At 45.7% G+C, this 12,274-nt stretch overlaps 1 protein-coding gene across 3 annotated transcripts in view; it reads right to left on the reverse strand.

Moving 5' to 3' along the window:
- OSBPL6 (oxysterol binding protein like 6) overlaps positions 1-12,274 on the reverse strand; it is a 520,623-nt gene that overhangs the window by 437,844 nt on the left and 70,505 nt on the right. For all 3 annotated transcript variants that reach the window (XM_063933384.1, XM_063933381.1, XM_063933383.1), the window contains exon 3: positions 1,784-1,916. The gene's annotated coding sequence lies outside the window, so the exon portion shown is untranslated. The remainder of the gene's footprint in view (positions 1-1,783; positions 1,917-12,274) is intronic.

The raw sequence follows: 12,274 nt of genomic DNA on the forward strand, positions 1-12,274 counted from the left end.
CGTGTGTCAGAATTGGCGGCTTTGTCACATAAAAGCCCTTATCTGGTTTTCCATGCGGATAGAGCAGAATTGCGGACCCGCCCACAAATTCTGCCGAAAGTGGTTTCATCCTTTCATATAAACCAACCTATTGTGGTGCCTGTGGCTACTACTGACTTGGAGGATTCCGAGTCACTGGATGTAGTCGGGGCTTTGAAGGTTTATGTAGCCAGAACGGCTAAGGTCAGGAAAACAGAATCTTTGTTTATCCTGTATGCTTCCAACAAGCTTGGGGCGCCTGCTTCAAAGCAAACTATTGCTCGCTGGATCTGTAACACGATTCAGCAGGCTCATTCTGCGGCTGGGTTGCCGCTGCCTAAATCAGTTAAGGCCCATTCCACAAGGAAGGTGGGCTCTTCTTGGGCGGCTGCCCGAGGGGTCTCGGCATTACAGCTTTGCCGAGCGGCTACTTGGTCAGGTTCAAACACCTTTGCAAAGTTCTACAAGTTTGATACCCTGGCTGAGGAGGACCTTGTGTTTGCTCATTCAGTGCTGCAGAGTCATCCGCACTCTCCCGCCCGTTTGGGAGCTTTGGTATAATCCCCATGGTCCTTACGGAGTCCCCAGCATCCACTAGGACGTTAGAGAAAATAAGATTTTACTTACCGGTAAATCTATTTCTCGTAGTCCGTAGTGGATGCTGGGCGCCCGTCCCAAGTGCGGACTTCTTCTGCAATGCTTGTATATAGTTATTGCTTAAATAAGGGTTATGTTATAGTTGCATCAGAGTTTATCTGATGCTCTGTGATTGTTCATACTGTTAACTGGGTAAAGTTATCACAAGTTATACGGTGTGATTGGTGTGGCTGGTATGAGTCTTACCCTGGATTCCCAAAATCCTTTCCTTGTACTGTCAGCTCTTCCGGGCACAGTTTCTCTAACTGAGGTCTGGAGGAGGGACATAGAGGGAGGAGCCAGAGCACACCAGAATCTAAATTTTTTCGTAAAGTGCCCATGTCTCCTGCGGAGCCCGTCTATTCCCCATGGTCCTTACGGAGTCCCCAGCATCCACTACGGACTACGAGAAATAGATTTACCGGTAAGTAAAATCTTATTATACCTTGGCAGAAGATGAGATGTCTGCCAAAAGACTTTTGTAATTAGAGCTTGGATTTTATATTGTATTGTCTCGATTTAGGTAGCACAGTCCCAATTTAAGGTGATCTTCCTGTTTTTCAGGACTGTTGTCCTGGTCTGTTGACAGTTACTGTTGGACATGTGTCTCATTGGGTGATGGCATTTCAATGCTGTGTTTACACATACCTCCCAACTGTCCCGATTTCAGCAGGAGAGTCCCGCTATTCAGACACTGTCCCGCTGTCACACCCACGGGCAGCGGAGGAGGCTTTGATCACTCGCTGCTCTGCTCTGCTGGCGCATCTATTCAATGCTGGGAGGGGAGCAGGGGGCTGCCAAGCTGCATCGGGGAGTGCTGGGCACGCCACAAAAATGACAGAAAACGGGTCCGTTACACTCGGCCATGCCCACTCAGAGGTCACGCCCCTCCCACCACAAGCCACGCCCCTTTCTGGTACAATTTATTTTTCAGTGAGCTGTTACTTGCAATAAACCATTATACCAAACCATTTTCTCATTAAATAAACATAACGACCTCAAGCAGCACAACTAAAAGTTATTATAGAAAGTACAACCTATAATAAATACATTTTACATTAAGTGTATGATATAATTAATGTCTGCTTAATAAACAAAATTTGTTGGGACGTTCTTCCCGGTGGCTTACCTTATCTGGTTAGTTATGCCAGTGGAAAGGAAGGTGTTAACCCCATTTCTTGCGTCTATGAAGGTAGAATGAACCAGGAAATCCGTTATCTAATTCCACACGTAATCTGTGATGGAGTGCTTCAATTTGAAGTCTGAAAGTCAAAATAAATCAAGATATTAAGTGCTAATGTTTTATCCACGGCAAATAGCTTTTCTGAGCACAAAGGAATGGCACTGCCATTACAGACATCATGGCATATTTGTTCTAAGTCAAAATAATTATCAGCAGAATAGATGTGAACAAAAAAAAAACCTGTACAATACATTGGATACATCAGGATAAGACTATTAATATTCAGAAATGCATTAATGAAAAACTCATCCTAATTAGGGATTTATACTTTGCAATTTTTGCTGGGTTTGTTTTAGTATTTGTTTTCGTCTTCGAAGTTGCTGCTGAGTTAATATAATATTTAGGAGGTTATTTATCACGGCTTAAACCATGCAGACATCAAGGTTTAGGAAAATGTAAGTACTGGAGGTATTTCAGATTTTCTGCATCAGTCAAACTAATATAGAATACCGCAGTCCCATAAATCTCAATGGGGACTGCGATCTGAAGCAATTTGTCACACTTCTCGGAACTGGAGCCTGATAGCGGTATCAGAGGATGGTATAAGCATTGCAACTTTTTGGCTACAGTATCGCCTGAGTGGGATCTGGTAGGCTAGACTGTGTTCTGACTGATGGTCATACTCGTACTCTAAATACACGGGTGCGGATTAAAAGTTTGACAGTGTCTAGATAGTCAATAGGTCGACAGGGTCAAAAGGCCGACAAGTTCAAAAGGTTGATAGTGCAATGGTCGACATGGACTTTGGTCGACAAAGTCAAAAGGTAGACACCTGTTTTTTTTTGTGTTGGTTTAACCCTAAACCTAACCCTAGTGCCTAACCCTAACCCCCCTGCCCCTGATGACTAATCCTCCCCCCCCCTCCCCCCCGGTGCCTAACCCTGACCATCCCTTTCTGCAACCTAACCCTCCGCCAAGTACATAGGACTAACTGTCCCTCTGCCAAGTGCCTAACACTAACAATCCGCCCTTGCAGCCTAGCAGCAGAGGCGTCACCAGGTGTGGTGGCACCCAGTGCGCACTGTGCAATATTCCCCCTGCACCTCCGGCACAGCCGTCCGAGAAGGGGGTGTGGCCTACCAAAAGGGTTGTGGCCTCATTGGGGGTCTCTATTTCTTCACTCCGGAGGCATGTCCAGCATCCCCGGAGATCCTGGCTGCCCCCAGAGACAGGGTTGAGTGCCGGCCCTTCATGTGTAACAGGACTGAGTGCAGCACCGGCTCCTGTCACTGCAAAAGAGCCGGCACTTTAGTGTCACCCCTTCCCAGGATGACACCCGGGTGCAAGCCGCACTCCTCGCAACCAGCATGTGACGCCACTGCCGAAAAGTCCCCAAAATACCGAACCCTAACCGCCATGAAAAAGCATGTGTCAACTTGTTTTGTGTCGGCCCTTTGACCCAAATTACCTTTTGACCCTGCCAAACTATTAACCCTGTCAACCTTTTGACCCTGTCGACCGACTGACTGTGGACCATCTGATGTCGACCTATTGAGTGTCTATCGATTTGCCGTCTATCTTCCATCTAGATACCTAAATACACTGGGTCACAAAGCGGAAGCTTGGTCTTCTGCCACAGCGATAAATAACTGGTGAAATAACTCTGAGTGGCACACAGGCAACACCTAATCAGATCTGCTGTACCAGTGTGACATTTTTCCATGGATTGTTCCCTACAAATAGCGTCTATAACAGATGATACTCAGCCGAGCAAACACGCTACCATCGCTAGGCCCCTTGCTCAGTATAGCCGAGAAGCAAGAGAACAATTTATTAGGTGCAGAATTTAAAATACAAAGATGTAAAATGAGCGCAAAATATATCAGGTTATTATTTGCAAGAAGTCTCCCATATCCAACATGCTTGCGTCCAGAGGTAATTAGGATATCGGATCTTCCCATATTTTGGAATATTTGCATACCATAATGAGATATGTTGGTGATGGGACACAAGTCTAAACACAGAATGCATTTACGTTTCATATACACCTTATACACATTGGGGGGTCATTCCGAGTTGTTTGCTCTGTATTTTTTTTCGCAACGGAGCGATTAGTCGCTAATGCGCATGCGCAATGTCCGCAGTGCAACTGCGCCAAGTAAATTTGCTATGCAGTTAGGATTTTTACTCACGGTTTTTTCTTCGTTCTGGTGATCGTAATGTGATTGACAGGAAGTGGGTGTTTCTGGGCGGAAACTGGCCGTTTTATGGGTGTGTGCGAAAAAACGCTACCGTTTCTGGGAAAAACGCGGGAGTGGCTGGATAAACGGGGGAGTGTCTGGGCGAATGCTGGGTGTGTTTGTGACATCAAACCAGGAATGACAAGCACTGAACTGATCGCAGATGCCGAGTAAGTGTGGAGCTACTCAGAAACTGCTAAGAAGTGTCTATTCGCAATTCTGCTAATCTTTCATTCGCAATTTTGATAAGCTAAGATTCACTCCCAGTAGGCGGCGGCTTAGCGTGTGCAAAGCTGCTAAAAGCAGCTTGCGAGCAAACAACTCGGAATGACCCCCATAGACTGAAGGTCATTATATACACTATTTTTAATGATTGTGTGCATTGAACAAAGTTTGTGTACACTGACCCATCTCAGTGGCGCAAAAAAATAATAACCTGTATTTCAGAATATTTTCCGTATTTCAGAATTTCGGCAATGGGAGACTCAACCTGTACTTCTCTGTCAACAGCAGAATAAATTCAAGATATATCCCTTAAACAGAGTACTCCCCAGTATGACAACTCCTCACAATGCACAGCAGATGTAAAAAGAGAAAAATATATACATAGAGTAGTATATCTTCTTAGTATATATATGGTCCACCATGTGAGTCACACTTGGGAAACTGTTTTGCATCCAAAGGACAGATCTCCGCATTCTCCTTCAAACACATATCCTCAAGTCCCCGCATCCTCTTTAGGTGTTATTCCTACTAGAGATCTGTGTAATATAGGCTCAAAATGGATCTGCACCATGACTTAGATAACCATTGGAACGTGTTGGTGGAAAGCAGAACTTTTGTCTTGTTTGCTGCTCTAACCTAACCTGAAGGCTGTTCAGGAGAAAGCGAGGTGTTCTGTACTTTCCATATGTACCCTGATATGACCATCTGGGATGGGTTTTACTCATGAAAATTACATTGAAGAAACCCCTGTGAAGCCATTCTTATATTATTATATTATATAATATATTCTTATATTTGTTCTTTTATTAGGTGACACTTTTCTCCTATTATATCGGATTATGCGTCCACTGCAGATGAATTTTTTAAAGCAGCGGAACCATGTGAGTTTTCAGGCTGTGAATGAGCATTATTCAGCACCATACACTGAGCCATAATAATTCACACCAGTCATAGTTGTCCGGTTACCACGGTTAATGGGGGTCATTCTGACCCGATCGCACACTGCAGTTTATCGCAGCGGTGGGATCGGGTCAGAAATGCGCATGCGCCAGCGCATGGCAGACGGCCACAGGCCGTCAGGCTGCTACGATCGCGTCTACCTGATTGACAGGCAGAGGAGGTCGCTGGGCGGGGGGGAAGCGGAACGACGGCGTTTGGCCGCCGTTTTGTGGGCATGGTCTGGCCAACGCAGGCATGGCCGGACCGAATGGGGGGTGGGCCGCAGCGGCTGCTTGTGACCGCTACGGGCCGGGGAGCGATGAGTAGCTCCCGGCCAGCACGTTAAAAGTGTGCTGGTTGGGAGCTACTCTTGAAGTGCAAAGGCATCGCCGCTGTGCGATGCCTTTGCACTTCTGCAGGGGAAGCCGCCACTGACATGCAGGGTGGGATAGCCCTGTGCTGGGCGTCTCCCCGCATGTCAGTGTGAATGATCGTGGCTGTGCTAAATTTAGCACAGCTACGATCATCTCGGAATGACCCCCGTTGTGCAGTGTATGTGCAGCTTAAGCCTGGGACTCTGGGCTGTGTGTGATGAGCCTCCTGGTGAACAAGGTAAAGTCCATTTACAGTGAGATGGATGATTAAACCACTACACCTTCAACATGTTTTGCAAGAGCCTAATCATTACCCTAGGCAAAACATAATTGTGCAGTGGGTTACAGTAATGAGTATAACAACAACAGCTGCATATATACGGTAACTAGCAGTCACTGGGGCCAGCACGAAGGGTTACTGCTTTATCAACATGAAATGTTCATGAAGCCATCCGGTTTTATTCCTGGAAATGGATTTTAGACGTCTTGGGTCTGAGACGTAGTGACAGTAATTGAGCGCTTTCCATTACTAAACAGGAAATAAGCATACTGTATAGATAATACTGAAGACACTTTCCATTAAAAGTAAATGCCTAAAACACAGAGGGCAAAAAGTTCATTGTAACTTTCTAAACAGACAGGCATGTGCGGAATTAGCAAACAATAAAGACGAGAGTTGGATGTAAGGACCTCATTTCATGCTGTATCGGCCGAAAGGTCTACAGTCAATAGGTCGACCCCAAATGGTCGACATGCATTAGGTCGACAGGTTCAAAGGGTCGACATATAAAAATTAGGAAGTATAAAAGGTCGACAAGATCAAAAGACCGCCAGGTTCAATAGGTCAACCCTAAATGGTTGACATGCATTAGATCGGCATGTACAAAAGGTCAATACGACAATGGTCGACGCATATATGGTCAACACAAGTTTAAAGAAAAAAAATGTTTTCAATTTTTTTTACCATTCACATGGACTACAATGGTGAATAGTAACCTGTGCCGTGCACAGCAATAGTGGAGCGGGGCACCTTGACCGAAGCATGGAGAACGAAGCGGTACACTAATGGGGGTTTTGGTGGGTAAAGAGTGAGAAAAAAAAAACACCCCAAAAATTCAAATTGCGTCGACCATGTTAACATTTTAAACCTATTGACCTTGTCGACCTTTTCTACTGTCTACCTTTTACCTGTGGACCTTTTGACCCTGTCAACCTTTTTCATGATGGCCATTTAGGGTGGATCTATTGACTGTAGACCTTTTTAATGTAGATCTATTGAACCATACCCCTTTCATGCCCTGGTACAATCCACAGCACCATTTCATAGCATCAGCGGTCTAGGCGCCTTACCTACAGTAACTACGCTGTGCTACTGCTGACCCTGCTTCATCCAGTATGTATAGTAACTGTAACAGTCTGTTACTCAATGTCTGTATGAGTCTATTAAGCTGTACACACTACACGATGTGCGATCTAGACAATGGCGCAGAGCGATGTAACGATACAGTGTATGATGGCATCACGTGTCGTTACAGCACGTAAGTAACCTCATGACGTCGTTCATTGCATGCAGAACATCAGATGAGAAACAACTGCTGAGCATATGTATTCAGGCACACAACTATACGATGCATACAATATACCATACCGATCTGCGTCGGAACAATATATCGTACAATATTCTTATAGTGTGCACCCAGCTTTAGTCAAAGATTATTCTACTTAATGCTACTCAGCAGTATGTTAGGAGGAAAAATAAAAAGATTTCAATTAATGAAAGGGTGGCACTAAAGGAATAGGACACCACACTGTGAGGTGACATTAGCTCTTCCGCAGAGTGAACGCACCAGAGACTTCCCTGCATCTCCGCATATGAAGGTGAACTTTTACTTTTCGAAGGCTGCACCCAACTGCAACCTTGGCTTACGCTGGGCAGATGAATAAAGCACACGGCTATAAAACACAGGTGCCCTGCAGCACTGATCTCCACTAGCAGGTTATATAGCTTCCCTGGACATTTTCCGTAGCATGTGTACAGGGAATAGTAAGCTACAGTACTCTACAGCCAGGACCAATGTGACTACTCTGATCACCAGGTACAAGGGTGTGCTATGATACCCAACCCTCTATGCAGGGCCGGCTCTACCATTAGGCAGCTTTAGGGGTGCCAACCACTGGAGCGCACGACTGAAATTATCCAGCAAAAAACGAAAGGATTTCTCTGTATGCGGGTCAGTAATGACCTTACAGATGGGGGAATGGAACACCATAAGGAGCATACAGATATATGTATGTATGTGCGTATATACAGAATATATGTATATACATGCAATTCATGGGATGTTGGCATACCAGCATGCAGAATGCTGACACCAGAATCCCGACAGTCGGCATCCTGAATTTTAATATGCATGGGAGGGTTAGGATTAGGCTGTGGGGAGGAAGGGTTAGTGTAAGGTGAATTCATTTTGTTCAAAATGTCTGTATTATGGTGGACAGGATGCCACTGTCAGTATTTTGACCGTGGCATCACGTATCCACCGCCAATTAATTATCCCCACGAGACCCCATATACAGTATTTTACAGTATATAAAGAATAGACGGCACTGAAGTACTTTTAAAGTTAAATATACTGTGAACAAAGTAAAAAAAATGGGGTTTGCAGGTTAGTGGGCACTAGGGTGAAGCTTTGCCTAGGGTGCAGAAAGACCTTGCACCAGCCCTGCCGCTATGACAATACAGAGGGCATTCTAGTCATCTTAAACAATACAGAGTACATTCTAGTGACCTTATACACTACAGAGCACATTCTAGTGACCTTATACACTACAGAGCACATTCTAGTGACCTTATAAACTACAGAGCACATTCTAGTGAGCGTATACAATACAGAGCACATTCTAGTGACTTTATACACTACAGAGCACATTCTAGTGACCTTATACACTACAGAGCACATTCTAGTGACCTTATACACTACAGAGCACATTCTAGTGACCTTATACACTACAGAGCACATTCTAGTGACCTTATACACTACAGAGCACATTCTAGTGAGCGTATACAATACAGAGCACATTCTAGTGACTTTATACACTACAGAGCACATTCTAGTGACCTTATACACTACAGAGCACATTCTAGTGACCTTATACACTACAGAGCACATTCTAGTGACCTTATACACTACAGAGCACATTCTAGTGACCTTATACACTACAGAGCACATTCTAGTGACCTTATACACTACAGAGCACATTCTAGTGAGCGTATACAATACAGAGCACATTCTAGTGACTTTATACACTACAGAGCACATTCTAGTGACCTTATACACTACAGAGCACATTCTAGTGACCTTATACACTACAGAGCACATTCTAGTGACCTTATACACTACAGAGCACATTCTAGTGACCTTATACACTACAGAGCACATTCTAGTGAGCGTATACAATACAGAGCACATTCTAGTGTCAAATAATAGTAGGAGGGAGCATTCTGCCCTGCATGTCGTGTCCTGCGAAAGCATAGCACAGCAGCGATGCTTTCACACCTGCCGAGTAGCTCCCTGCTTATGTAGCCTAGCTGTGAAGGTAGGTGGCTACCCACCATATTTAGAGTTGCAGCAGTTGCGTGTGACGTCTTGCAGCCGCCGCGGCCCACCCCGCCAATGGTCCGGACACGCCGGCTTTGTCCGGACCATGCCCCGAAAACGGCACCGCAAAGCCGCTGACACACCCCGCGATCGCCTCTGCCTGTCAATCAGACAGGGGCGATCGTACAAGTGAGATGCTGTAGCATCTCACTGTGTGCGCACGTGCAGTGCAGCTGCAGCGCACACAGCATAGAGCTTCAGCCTGCGTACGCTACTGCTGCAGCCACCAGGTCTGAAGAAGGCCCTTAATTTTATATATCTAATTTGCTATTCAGGACTATCCTGTTGCACCCATGGTCATTGGGGTTCACTACGATATGCCGGCGGCCAGGCTCCCGGCGACCAGCATACCGGCGCCGGGAGCCCAGCCGGCTTACCGACAGTGTGGTGAGCGCAAATGAGCCCATTGCGGGCTCGCTGCGCTCGCCACGCTACGGGCACGGTGGCCCGCTACGCGCGCCACACTATTTTATTCTCCCTCCAGGGGGGTCGTGGACCCCCACGAGGGAGAATAAGTGTCGGTATGCCGGCTGTCGGGCTCCCGGCGCCGGTATACTGAGCGCCGGGAGCCCGACCGCCGGCATACTGAAGACCACCCGGTCATTGATCTCATTTGCCTAAACTGGACAAAAACAGAAATATAAAGTCATAGCAATTAATTTGTACTTGTACTTTACTAGAGTTAAAAGCATTTAGTATTATGATTCTGTCTCCCCTGCAAAGACAGACACACACACACACACACACACACACACACACACACACACACACACACACACACACACACTTCCATTTGCAGGGTATTTTCCCATTCAGGGGTTGGAAATCTGACCATGATCAGTATAGTGGGCCTGATTCAGTGTTGTAAGCTATGGAGCCATTTTTGCCACTGCGCAGATGTCTAAGTCACACTGCATTTATGCCACCATGGTCTGGTGATGGAGGATTTATTCGCAAAGCTTGAGGCCGTCAGTGGGAGGCAATGGGGAGAGCCGGCAAAAACTCAGGCGTGCTGCGACCATTTTTGGGGAGTGTTTGAGGCTGCGACTGCTACCATGCCAACCGAAGATGCAATGTCTCCGGTGTCCTACATCCTGCATCCATGCCGCATGACCATAGCGCTAATAGGAATTTCGATAACCGACTGATCTGCGACGGATGCTGCATCTCTGTTCGCAGGCGCTGGGATTTGCAAAGTGTCTCAATATAAATCCAGTTGGCAGCAACACTCATGTTTTCGCATTGCGTACACATTCGCAGATAAAAATGGATGTGTGTGATCTCTGATCAGACCCAGTCTTTCCACTTTTTTTTATTTTACTTCAGGGAAATTTTTGTTAATTGAAATCAGGTAAAATGATCTTTTCAGATATTTTTTCTTGTATTGATACCTCATAATATGTATTTACCAGGGGAATTTTACAGCAATGTTTCACAGTCCATTTACAAATATCCACCATGACAAAAAAAAAAAAAAGAGGTAGAGACCAAGAAATCTGGAAACACTGACACAGACAGTAGGGATGACCATAAAATAGACCATCAATGAGTCGAAAAATCGCATCAATGATGTGAACGAATCAGGTTGAGGCGTTTGCAGAGCAGGAGGGGGTGTCGACTCTGCGTTTAGGGGGCATCACAGTGGCATTGGGGAGGGGGGGGGGGGGCGGTCCGGACATCGCACGCAGCCACTGCGACCCAAAACATGGTGGGTAGTCGCCTGCCTTCACAGCTAGGCTGTGTAGGCAGAGTGATATCCTAAACATATGATAGCATCGCACAGTACTCTGCCTACGAGGGGGGGGGGGGGCGGCAGGACCTGGCTTGCGGGAAGGGGGGTTAGTACCCGGCATGCAGGGCGAACTTGCCCTGTGCAGGTCATCCCCCCACATGTCAGGGTAATGGATCGTAGATGTACGATTTTTCGCACATCTACGATCCATGCTGAATTAGGCCCACAGTTTTGCTATAAAATTACTTTTCAGTTAATTGACATCCACCTTACAGCGTCATACAAGCAGCAGCCATTTCTTTGGAGACCAAAATACATATAGCTTTTGCACTGGAGACAAATTAATGGTCATAACTTGTCACCAAGTTGTTTTGATACCCTTTTCACATTATTTTAGTTTCACTCAAATGTATTAAAGGGCTTTTGGAGAAGTTTTCGTGAAAAACTGCTCCAAACCCTTTAATTCGTATTGTTTTAGAGATCAGATTGCATTTCCCATACTTACTGTATAATGGGAAATGCGATCTTGGGCAAATTTACTAAGAAAAATGTGGAAATAACAGCAATGAGCCCTGGGATAATTTTAATCACAGGGATAAATGCAATATCCCTACTTCTGCACAGAGAAAGCTGTGCAGTGACCCAGCTTCAGTGATCAGCTATGTGTGTCCGATGGACACACAAGCTCATCCCAGTTAAAGAAAAAAGTAAAGAAAAAAAAAAAACCTACTTACCAGTCCAAGCGGTCGGAGATCTATGCTCCGGTGAGGCCTTCTGGTCATCGGGTCCTCCTGTGCGCTGCTGTGACCCCTGGTGCATTAAAGTGGTGCAGGACCTCCGATCACAGGCTCCTGGGACTAGTGAGTATAATTACTGGTGGGCGGGGCTCGGCAGTAGGGAAGAGGGATTCAGTCGCAATGGGGGGGGGGGGGGGGGTACCTGGCAGTGGTAGTAGCGATGGCGGTGCATGCGCAGCAGGAACTCTGGTTATTTATTTTTTTGCAAAAAATACCCCGATAATGCTGCGGAGAGCATTCGCAAGGACAGAGCTTTCTTGCAAGCTCTGCCCCTCCATGCAATGCACACAATAATCACATTGCAAATTTGGTCAATTTTATCACATGACATCCTCATCCTGAAATGCGGATGTTTATAAATCGTCCCTTAAGAGAGAACACTCGGAGAAGCGCTGGTATATTATACTATTGTATGCTGGCTCACTTCAAATACTGTCTTTAAAATAATATAATAATAATTTTATCTATATA

The sequence above is a fragment of the Pseudophryne corroboree genome, chromosome 7 (genome assembly GCF_028390025.1).
Source record: "Pseudophryne corroboree isolate aPseCor3 chromosome 7, aPseCor3.hap2, whole genome shotgun sequence".
NCBI lineage: Eukaryota > Metazoa > Chordata > Amphibia > Anura > Myobatrachidae > Pseudophryne > Pseudophryne corroboree.